Genomic DNA, 13,089 nt, shown 5'->3' with positions numbered 1-13,089 from the left:
ATTCAAAGATCACTAAGCCATGTGTTCTTTTTTCAGAGACCACCTCACTCAGATTCAAAACCATCTGACAATCCAGCTCAACCAAAAACATGAGAACCCATCACACCATGGCTATCCGAAAATGGAAAGGAAAGGTTGAAGAACACTATCACACCTGGTAAAACCCATGCCAATGACAACAAGAGAACCAAGAACACACATGCATAACCATGCATGCCAAAACTAGCAAGGAAATCATACACGCAACTTGATACCTGCAAATAATCCCGCACATGCAACCTGTGACATTTCAACTTCCTTTCTCCTAATTTCCATTATTTTCATAATTAAAATGCCAATTAATGCCTCATGCATTTCTTAAGTCTTTTCCATTTTCCCTTGGACATAATAACTGAAATGAACACCCACTAGGATGTTTTTCCCACCATTCAGCTTGGAATATGTGTCCCATGACCTTGGTCTTATATTTTTTTTTACATGAATTTTTACCAAGGTTCTTACAATTGTCATGTTATGTTTTTTCATGTTGGTTTGCTTTTCAAATAGGTTGATCATTGTAAATATTGCATCAAGTTAAGTTATAAATCTCCATGCGTTGTATGTTTTTCTTTCAACAGTCTTGTTTGTTGTAGGTGTCATTGAACACCGAGAATGGTGTTACCCCAAGGGGGAGGGTTCTGTAACGACCCTGGTCAAAATTCCCTGTAATAAAGTTAATAAAGGAAAAATAATAACTAAGTTCATCGGACATGTATTCCAAGCTAAATTTTGGGTAGAACATCCTAGTGTGGGTGTTCATTTGGTTTATTATGGCTAAGGAAATTAGCAAAGGCATTGACAAAGGCTTTGAAAAGGCAAAATGACATTTTTGGAAATTTATTTATGAAAATAGTGGAAATTAGGAGAAAAGAAAGGTGAAAGGTCACAGTTTTCATGTGAGGAGAAAAATGAAGGAAAATAATGAAAAATTGAAGAAAATAGAGGCCTCATTAATAAAAAGGCTTCTGAGGATCAATTGGTACCTTTTGTCAGTTCGGATTTGGAGCTCTCTCTCTATTCTCTCTCTCACACACTTTTGGACACGAAGTTTTCTTGGAGCACTCTAGCATTAGATAAAGAAAGCAAAGGAAGGACCAAGGAGGAAAAGATCAAGCAAGGAAGAGGAACATATAGTAGAAACAATGGGAATATTTGCAAGTATCGATTTTTATGTGTGATTTCCTTTCTCATTTGTCATGCATGGCACATACATGTGTGTATTTGGTTCTCTTGATGTCATTGACATGGGTTTTTCTAGGTGTGACATTGTTCTTCAGCCTTGCCTTGTCATTTCCGGGTAGCCATGTTGTGATGGGCTCTCTTGTATTTGGTTGAGCTGGATTTCCAGATGGTTTCGAAATTGAGTGAGGTGTCTCTGAAAGGAAGAACACACGACCTAGGAATCCCTAGACCGGACTAGGATTATGGTAAAGCCAAATTTTTTGTTCCTTAGTAGGCCTAGGAATCCTTGAACGGTGAATCACGGGATATACAATAAATCCTAGAGGTGTGTTCCCTCGATCATGCATAGGAATCCTTGACTGGTGAATGAAGGGATATACGGAAAATCCTAGAGGGTGGAGTCTTGATTAGACCTAGGAATCCTCGACTGTTGTATGGAAAGATATACAGTAAAGCTTAGATACTAAGAGACAGGAAAATTACTCAAGATGTAAGTGGAGAAATTTGGTGGAATCCATGCTTGTTTAGGGCCTAGTGATATGATGGGGACTACAGAAAAGCCTAAGGAAACCTGATTTGGTTTAGTTTTGAGTCCCACATTCATGTTTGGAATATTGCACAGGGTTGATTGGCTGAAAGAAAGATCTGGTTCAACCAATCTATGATCGGGTGGTTCGTGGAAGTCCCAAATCTAGTTGGCTTTTGCATTCATTAATTAGAGCTCTTTCTTCTTGGTATTTAATGTGTAAATGTACTATCTTATATGTGGATTTTATGGTTGTTATATCCTTGTTATTTATGTTGGTTATATGTTGGTTATGAGTATGTTTTATGACAAACTTTATGTATGGATCTCATCATGTTTTGATTAGTAATTGAAATTATAATGAATACATGACCTAATAGATGATAATGCAACTATTGTGATATGGAAACAATTCTTGTTTACGAATCTCAGATAAGTATGAGACCCCTATGCTTAGATCTGATGTTATGACCTGTAGATTGCATATTTGTGACATGCTTGACGAAATTCTTGTCATAGCTAGTAGGGGTATAGTGAATTCATTGATCAAGTGTTTGCATTAGTACCTTTGTTTCAATGTCATTTATGAATTTTTAAAGTTTCATGAAGTTTTGTGTAGTGTCCTGAGTCCTGTACCTAAAAACGTGGAACAAAATCCGAGGCCACTGGCTCAAATCTAACTGAAAAAGTCCACAGTCGTTGGCATTCCTTTGCTGTAGGAGTGACTAGAAGGCCTCACTCACATGCATAGCTTTTCATGGGAGCAGATGGGGGTCCAGATAAGTGAAATGTCAAGTTTCCTTGGGGTTGGTCACCTGGAAGGGTTTGTTGGATCCTGAAGGTTTTGTAGCATGTGGGAATGTCATATTGGTTTGGTTTTGTTGGTTTCACGTCCTTAACTGTACATGGGGAGTTGAATGAAATCATAGTAACCTCTCGTCACATGTTTACCCCAATAGACTGGTTAACTTGGGTAAATGTTGGAGGAGGGTGTTACAATGTCGATCCCAACCTCTACTTCAAGAAAGTCCAAGGTATGCCATTGATTTTGGTTTTATATGTTAACGATCTATCCTTGATATGTAGTGAGCCCCTGATGATCGATTGTAAGAGGTATTTAGCCTCTGAACTCAAGATAAAGGACCTTGGACTCATGCATTACTTTCTAGGCCTTTAGGTGTGGCAAAGGCCCAATGAGAGTTTCCTTTCACAAGGAAAATATGTTGTGAAGTTGTTGGAGAGATTTGGAATGATAAAATGTAAGTCCCTAACCACTCCAATGGAAATGAATTTCAAAAAAGTTATGTGGAGAAGCTGCAGAACCCGATTTGGCAAATCCATCCAAGTATAGATAATTGATTGGAGCTTTGATTTGCTTCTTGAACACCCATTCAGACATATGATATGCAATGCACATGTTGAGTCAATTCATGGCTGAGCATCTTCATGTGCATTAGATTACTGCCAAACACATTTTGAGATATTTGCATGGGATGATCACCCTTGGTCTGAAATATTCTGTTGGAGATGTTCGACTTCATGGATATATCGATGTTGACTGGACAGGAAATGTTGATAACATGAAGAGTACATCTGGATGTTGTGTTAGCCTTGGATCTGCCATTATATATTGGATGAGCAAGAAGTAGAATTCTGTAGAACTGAGTACTGATGAGGCAGATTACACTATTGCTAGTGTGTCTAATTGCGAAGCAGTTTGGTTGAGGAAGCTCTTTGGACATATATTTGAGTGGGTCCTAGACATTACAATGATATATTGTGACAATAAGAGTGGGATTCATTTGACAGAGAATTGTGTATTTCATGACAAGTCCAAGCACTTAGAGATCTAATATCATTTACTTGGAGACATGGTGTAGAGAGGAACTATTAGACTCCATCATATATCGATAGATGAGTAGATTGCAAATATTCTCACTAATACTTTTCCGAAAGTAAATTTCTTGGTCTCTAGGGAGCATCTTGGACTAATAGATTTGACCCCTCTTGATAAGGGGCACCATTGATCGAGAAAAGTGAGCCAACTCTTACCCCCTGTATGAGCTCCCATGGTGAGGAATTGAGATGGAGGGCTCCTGGGGTTGAGGGATCTCTAGAAAATAGGGTATCACCCCTATATTTTACCCATAGGGTCAAAGACGTTTCTCCCTTATCTTAGTCTATGTAGATTATACCCCAGTCATACCCACAAGCTAAGATTATTGGGATTATGTAGTATACCTAGGGAGGATAATATGGGGTATAGAGAGAGGTACCCAAAGGAATAATGTAATAATGGGGTGGGCCATAGTAATGAATAAGGTGGTTAACCCCTATCATGTAAGGGACCACAAGTAGTTAGCAATAATGTAATAAGCCCATGGTATTAGATAGATGGTATTGAGGGAACCATGGTGATGACCCATGGTATTGTATGTATGAGGCCTATATAGAGGCTAGAGACTCCCCATTGAGAGATGTCAAGGAATATTGTATGAACAGGGATATGGCTTATGGAATGTTCTCCTTCCTTAAGGAGTGAATGTATGGTATTTCCCTACCTTAAGGGTTTGATCAATAAAGTGAAGCATTTCTATATTCAGATCTTGTTATTTTTGGGTATATTTCTATTATCTTATATTTTCAGGTCAGATCTATAACAAGTGGTATCATAGCACTTTCTTGGGCAAAATGAAGTATTTTTTTTTAACTTTTTGCATGAATATTTTGGGCGGCAAGTTTGCAGATCACATCTGTACATGCTGGTGAAAAATCTACAGAATCTAATTGTAGATCTGAGTTGTTGGCAAAAAAACCCAATTTGAAAAAAAAATCAGCTGAATCGGAGTCCGGATAAGGGAGATATCATTGATTTAAAAATCAGCTGGGTTGCAGACATTTTTCGGGGCAACAAGTTTGCGGATCAGATATGTACGTTCTGGTGCAAAATATGTAGAATCTAATTGTAGATCTGGGTTTTTTGTGAAAAAATACCCAATTTGAAAAAAAAATTGGCTGAATCGGAGTCCGGATGAGGGAGATATCGCTGATTTAAAAATCAGCTGTGTTGCAGACAATTTTTGGGGCGACGAGTTTGCGGATCAGATCTATACATTCTGGTGCAAAATCTACAGAATCTAATTGCAAATCTAAGTTGTTGGCAAAAAAATACCCAATTTCAAAAAAAAAATATCAGTCGAATCGGAGTCCCGATGAGGGAGATATCGCTGATTTAAAAACAACTCTTTTTTTTCAAAATTGTTGTGTAAGGAGGACAGTGGCAGTGCGAATAAGAAATTTCAGTGCCTAGATCGGGATTTCTATCACATGGGAAGAAGCAAAATGGTTGTTCCATTTCAAAAAATAGGTTATAATAGGGATTCTGAGCAATATTGACTAAATTGTGGCCATTTCAAATTTTCACCAAGTAAGTGAAGTTTTTTTCCCAAACCCTCTTCATGGCGGTTCTATGTTTACAGGAAAAATAATGGTCCTACTATTGAGAATACATAAAATAAAAAAGGTCATTTTGGGCAAAACATTGGAGATTTTGGGTAGTGGCTAATTTTGCAGATGAGGCGACCACATGGTGGGAATTACTTAACAAAAAAAAGTGTTCCAACTTGCCCGATGAAGAATTTGAAAAATTCCTTTTAGATAGATGGTCTCATGCTAGCAAACAAGATAATGAGAAACATGTGGGGTTATTTTCTACTGGTATCTGATTATTACAGGTTCATGGATATATTCAGAAGGAGAAGATCATTGTGTCTATAAATCCTAGTTGCAAGCAAAATCTTATAAATGTCAATTTGCAAAAAAAATTGCAAGTTCTAGCAAAACAAATGGAGCACACACAGGTTAATAATGAGGAGGTGCAAGTTTATAAAGATTTGAAGATTTTTATGGATAAGTATGTATTGCATTCTGATTTTTATGCTTCAAATATGGCTAATGTGGATGTTGTTTTGGGATACCCTTGGATGGAATCGGTGGGTACTATCAATATTAATGTGCAAAAGAAATTCCTAAAGCTTTGGTATAAAAAGAAGAAAATTATATTACAAGATATTTCCATCAATAAATAGGTAGAGTCCAAGGAGGCTGAAGCAGAAGATGTTCCAGGGACTAGCACATCAGATGATGAGCCCTTAATGGTCGACAATCAAACACAAACATCAGACCAGGTACCAGAAAAATAGGTAGTGTCTAAGGAGGTTGAAGCAAAAAATGTTACAGGTACTGATACATCAGATGAGGACTCAGTGGTTGAAGTAATATTGGAAGATAAGAAACAACAGTAGTTACCACAACATGTACAGCTACCAATTAGGCGCCATTAGGTGGTGAATCAAAGAAAGATACACCATTGGTTAAAACTTCAGCATATCACCACCCACATCACTCCGTAAGAAAACAACCAACAAGATGGCAATGAATTAGCCACAAGAACAACGACTCCCGCATGACAGATAGAGAGGGGCACCGATCCACCTACTACACGTCAACACAGAAGAGCCGCCAGGGTCAACTTCCATCTCAAGCAAGCGAGGCACCAGCTAGATCGAGGGTTCACCTTTTTCTAGGATGGCTAGATGCACGTGCATGGTACTAGTGGACTACTCTTTTGAGTAGATCTTATTATTTGTGTTCTTCTTATGTTTCGGGGACGAAACATGTTAAGGGGGGTGGAATGTAGTATACCTAGGAGGATAATATGGGGTACAGAGGGAGGTACCCAAGGGAATAATGTAATAATGGGATGGGCCATAGTAATAAATAAGGTGGTTAACCTGTATCATGTAAGGGACCACAAGTAGATGTAATAATGTAATAAGACCATGGTATTAGATAAATGGTATTGAGGGAACCATGGTAATGACCCATGGTATTGTATGTATGAGGCCTATATAGAGGCTAGAGACTCCCCATTGAGAGATGTCAAGGATTATTGTATAAACATGCATATGGCTTGTGGAGTGTTCTCCTTCCTTAAGGAGTGAATGTATGGTGTTGCCCTACCTTAAGGGTTTGATTAATAAAGAAGCATTTCATATTATTTCTGGGTTTATTTCTATTATATTATATTTTCAGATTAGATCTATAACAGATTACCACTCCCATTTTGCCAACAGGTTGAGAGAGTGCTTGGAGGTGTGTTACCCAAGCTGATTATGATGCAATTTTTCTAGCACATGACTCTTGTGGGTCATTTTTGGGAAGATCAGGGAGCAATAGGATGGATGAGATTGATTGACATAGGGTGGAAGATGTTAGCTCCCCTATGCTATGACTCCTATTGCTTAATATAGGGTGGAAGATGTTTGCTCCCCTATGTGATGACATTTGGTGAGAGTGTCCCATAGGACCTTCCTCATTGTCTTAAAAGGGTGGTAGCTAATGCTCCCTGATGATTCTTCTTCTTTAGATTCAGGAATGTTTCAAAAAATAGAGTGTAGAGATGGGACATGATATGATGAAAAGATACATATGATTATTACATGATGCAATTGGAATTTCTCCCTATATGAGATGGAGTGTTAATTTGGTAGCTCAGTGACAAATTCCAACCATGGGAATAGATTCCTCTTTTCGAGAGGACCAATTTTGACTATCGAAGCACTCAATTTGGACAAGGGAAAGCGTATTTTGGAATTGAAGCCCACAATGTCACCTTTGATCAGGTTGGCCCTAAGAGGAAATTGGAAACCCTTGGAAGCCTATAAATACAAGTGACCTTAAGCTCATTTGGACATCACCAAGCATATTCTTCTTCTCTTATTCATTGATTGGTTCGAACAGGTTTGAGGCTGGGTCGAGGAAATTGGTTTGTACAGGTCTGATTTTGCAGGGTCTGAAGCTCGCACATGTGTTAGGGTTTTGGTTTCCAACCCCAGGCTTAACACAAGAAATTTTTGGCTATAACCATAGACAAGAAGGCACATCCATGTGGTTGGAAGATCTCAACTACACTCACACCTCTTCCTCCGTGTGATTGGGCTCTAGGGTTTCATTTTGACATTTGATCATTGTTGACCACAGAAAGGAAAAGTTGTCTCAGATCTAGATTGATGCTGGGAACATATTCTGAATGTTGTTGCGTTAATATTGCTAGATGATTTTGTATTGGGCTCACTATACTCTCTTCTAAACATTTTATGGCAATCTAATAGAAGAAGAATTACAAAGGGTTTTCCCCGTAGTGGGTTATTTCCCTAGTCATTGACCGAAAATTTGTTGTCTCTTGTTATGTATTGATTGTCTCCTTTTTCATTGCATTTACTGTTCTATGTTCAATTACTGTTGATCATTGGAAATATTAATTATTTATGAAAGAATTTTAATTGAAGAATTAAATTGGGATAAATTAATTTAAACAACATAGCGCAATATGAGATTTAACACCTTTTACTTTCAATTTTTTCTTAAACACACATTTTCTTCTAATGGGATTTCAACTTCCAACTGCAACTCCATTATATATCAAGCCTCATTCCTATCAAAGGATTCCATTTCCTTAACCATGATTTTTTTGTAGAGTTTTCTATCCTATTAATTTACCACCTCCCTAACAATTACAGGATCATCATCATTAATAGAAAAGAAAAAATTGAACAAAAATTAGGTGTAGTATACCTTTCTAGTTGCCCTCTTTCCTGAACCGATCTCCTCAATGTTGGAGTTTATGGTCCTTCTTCTTCTAATTCCTATTCTTTCGTAGAGTTTGATTCATCATCCTTCAATTCAAACTCTATATTTCTTGGTTCTTTTCCCTTTGGTAGGACTTTCTATTTGACAACATCTTTGACTTCTCTAAATATTACATTTCGACTATGCGCTACCTTCTTAGTTTATAGGTCCCAAAGCTTATAACCTTCCATACCATCTATATATATCCAATAAGGATACAATTTTCAACTTTCTTATTTATCTTACTCCTATTCTCTTTTGAAACAAGTACATAAGCATCACAATCAAATAACCTGAGATGTTTAAGAGAAGGTTTCTTACAATTCCATACCTCATGTCTAGCCTTATCATCCAATGCTAATGAGGGTGATATATTTACCAGATAACATATAATATCCACTACTCTACCTAGAATTCTTGTCCTAAATTAGTACCACTGAGCATGATCCTTGCTTTGTTCATCAATGTCATGTTCATTCTTTCTACAACTCCATTTTGCTAAAGTGTGTATGTAATAATCTTTTGTCTTGCTATACCACACTTCCTACAAGATTCTTCGAATTCATTTCCATAGAATTCTCCACCATTATCTATCATTGACACTTTAATTTTCTTCTCTATCTAATTTTCAACAAAAGCCTTAAATTCTTTGAATTAGTCGAATATTTTAGATTTATTCATGAGGAAGTAAATTCACGTATTCCTTGAGAAGTCATATATAAATGAGACATATTACACAAGTTTTCCTAGTGATTGAATTGACACGGGTCCAAACACATCACTATGCACCAACTGTGATGTCACCCCTGCCCACATAGCACTAGAGGAGAATCTTACCCAATTCTGCTTCCCATATAAACAATGTTCATAGAAATGAAATCTAGAGAGAATTATACATACCTTCTACCATACTGTTCCATGTAGTATTAGAGGGATTGTCTCTTCGATATGTCTTAGTATTTGATGCCACAACATAGTCTTCTCAAGGTATCATAATATTTTTTCCTTCTTTAGTTCCACTCACGGGAACAATGAAACTATTGCACCCACCACTAATAGTGCTTCCCAACAACTTATATAGTGTTCCAATATGAAATTTGTAATAATCCCAATCTGATCCCTAAATTGTGATGTACATGTACATGTGACACTTAGGTTGGTGAGTCGATACAAGTTGATTAGGTTGGTGAACCAAGTTCTATTGGGGTCTTCATACCTCTATGTGTACATATGTGTTTTAAGGTTAGTGTGCATGTGTATTTGGGTCAGAGGACCTATATTATTAGGTTGATGAGCCAAGTTCCATTGAAGCCTACATGCCTATGTATGTATGATGTATAAAGCTAGAGGGCTAAAGGTCTAGTGACCCTAGCGGACATATTACTTGTTGTAGACGAAGGAACAAAAAGAGTATGGGGAACTAAGACTCCACAACAAGAAAAAGTGTCCTAATTGGAAACTATATTACAATATTACAATATATTACAAAAAGGGTAAAGGGACACCATATCTATAAAAGGTGATTCCCCTATTTAGTTGATCATTAATCACTAAGGGACATGTTTCCCCTAGGTGAGGGCCTGGAAGGTACTTGGAGACTTGTGAGGGTAGTAAGAACTCCTAGAGTTGCAAGACTCTGAACATCCCTAGCTGACCAAGATAGGGCTAATGGGGGATGTGAGTTTGTTGGTTAGAGACTGTTGAGTTTGGTACCTTGGCCATGTAAGGGCTTCGACGATACTTGTAGATTTGTGAGTGAAACAGGGACCTTGGAGCCACAAGACTTTAGACATCTCTAGCTAGGGATGTGAGACTATTGGTTGGAGGCTATCGAATTTGGTACCTTAGCTGTGTGAGAGCCTAGAGGATAAGGTAACTTGGCCATGTTATGTTTGGTACGAGATATGTACCAAGATTTTAAATCCAATGCCAAACGAAGTCTTCGCCCTAAATTGGGTTTGACAAGATGCTGAGAGAGCTAGAGAAGCATGTTTTATGATTGGGTGGCACGTGAAAGTCTTGCAACAAGTTGGAAGATTTTACTAGATAAGATGCTAACACCTTTATGTTGTTTACTATTTATGACCCTTCATGCTTGTTATTTTGTTGTTTTGGGTTATCATATATTTTGTATATGTTATTACCTTGCCACAGGCAGTAGTAACGCAATCTATTTTGTGTTGATTTTCAATTAGTTCCACTGTTGACCAAAATTTAAACCAGATTTTACAAAGTCAACATGAGTGTATTTGATTTTATTTTTGTTTATTATTAATTTAATTTATTTATTTACATTTATATTGGTCAAGAATAATAAGGTATTATTGCACTTTGTATTATCCAAGTCAGTCAACAAATTCAATGGAGATGATACCACATTTTGAGTCAAAGGACTCGTCTGATTTGTGAATAAGGATGGGATACAACTCAACACCACTGCTCTATTTTATTTGTTTTTGGTTTGTTATTTCAATGGGAATCCCATTCCATTAATGATAAGTGTTGTTCAAACTTTGAAAACTAAGCTCCATTGTTACACAAGTGAGGTGATGTGTAGTGTCGTGTCATGTCATGGGTTGTTTCTATCCATACACATTCATATATTTTTTTTAGAAAATATTATGAATCAATAATTGTTATATTTGATGTTCCATACTTAAATTTTAAATTATTTCTAAAGATTATCATTAAATACTGAATTTTAAATTATTAAATAATATTTTATTTTAAATTTTAAAATATTTAAATATAATATTTTAAAACATAATTATAATAATAGAGTAATTTTAAGTGTGATTTTTTGGAGTTTTTGGCAGATTTTTTATGCCAAAAAAATTGTGGTCAAAATCTTGATTTGTGTTCTTTCAACTAGGTTTTTCACTATATATGGATTCAGCACTCTCAAAAACCCTTAAAGCACTTCCACTATGAAAAATTTACCTGTCAAATTTTTTCTTTATTTCAATGTATCTTTACATGATTGTAAACAAATTAGATCAGAAAATAAACCAAAAACCTTTGAAAAAAAATGCACTTAAAAATTACTCTTAATAATAATAACTTAATTTTAAAATTATAATTGAATTAATATATATAATTATTTTATTTAAAAAATTATTTAATATAATATAATATACAATATTTTATAGTTAAATAAATTAATGAAAATGCATTAAATAACTTCAAGCCAAAATTAAATTAATTACCTGACCACATCACTAATACATCTATGATACAGTTCACTGCACCACAAATTCTCTGTCAAAATGCGCCAATTTCATACCACAATAGTTAATCTACCGGGTCACGCATACTCTATAAATTCAATATTACAGTCTTGTTTGTTTTTGTGATATGTATATATATGGTTGGTTGTGGGTGACATTGCCCAACTAAGGATGAGACAAAGCACAAAAGAACAAAATAAAACAAAAATGTAAGAGAATACTTGTAAACGATCTGACAAAATATCAAAGCTGAAAGTCTACTGCTGGACAATTATGATTAGCATGTACCAGCTTGGGGATACTAGAGGAGTACTTGCTGGCATTGCAATGCAAAGGTTAGGTTCAAGACTGATGTTTTATGGGCACTTCTCTCTGGATATGCTTGCAGGAAATGGGTTTATAGAGGTTACAAACAAAGTGTTTGATAATATACTTCCGCTGGTATAGTCCCCTGAATTATCATGATGAAAAGAGGTGCACAGAACAAATATGCCGATGAGTCCCTAAAGATCTTTGTCATACCAAAACATGAAGCAAACAAGGAATACAATGGTACAGTAGCAGCCAGGGTACTCACATGCCAATCCGACCATGCTGGCCATTAAATTCATAACGAGGTTGATTAATTGCAAGTTTGTGTCCACTTCATAATTTTTTTCAAAAATGCATATGGTTCTGCAATTTCCCCAGAGCAAGTACCTTCTACTCTCCTGACTCCCATGGAATTAGATAAACTAGGGGAGAACAGAACAATGCCTTCTCTGCTTCTTGATTATGTGGGCAGTCATAACTGTATGGACAAACGTGTGGACATGGTCTACCAGGGATATAGACTATGAGAAAGCTCTCCGATATATCTCCAAATTCGGCTTACAGGAATATCACCAGATAAGTTTACTTTCCCCCAATTTACTCAAGGCTTGTGCTAGGATTTCGTCTCTGCAAGAAGGAAAAATAATTCATTAGCATATCATTAGACTTAGGTGTGAACCCGATGTATTTGTGGACACTGTGGCCATGACTATGTATGCAAAAGGTTTGATACAATGCCTCATACGGAATCTTGAAATGTCAAACTCAGAAATATAACTAGTGTAGAATAGAGTTAACGCTGTATATTAATATCAAGCCCAAAGATGTCATCTAATATGAGAAGAATTTCCATGTCCTTCGTACATGCAAAAAGCTTCAGTTTCTCATCTGAACAATAGATTGTTTTCAGAATATTTCTTGTAGTTGTTTCAATTGCTTACAGCAATGAATTTAGAGAAACTATCGACTATTTCAGAGTTGTTTTCGTTGTGCACAGGCAGATTCTTCGAGCTTTGGAGCTCACCACTGAAGTCATTCGCTTGAATGCAAAAAATTACATAGTTTGGCATTTCAGGCGTCTTATCCTAGAATCAACCACAAGAATTTCCAAAT

Source organism: Pinus tabuliformis, chromosome 6, assembly GCF_031772625.1.
Source record: "Pinus tabuliformis cultivar Carrire ecotype Pingquan chromosome 6, CPIR1, whole genome shotgun sequence".
Classification (NCBI taxonomy): domain Eukaryota; kingdom Viridiplantae; phylum Streptophyta; class Pinopsida; order Pinales; family Pinaceae; genus Pinus; species Pinus tabuliformis.
Note: the sequence above shows the minus strand (reverse complement) of the source record.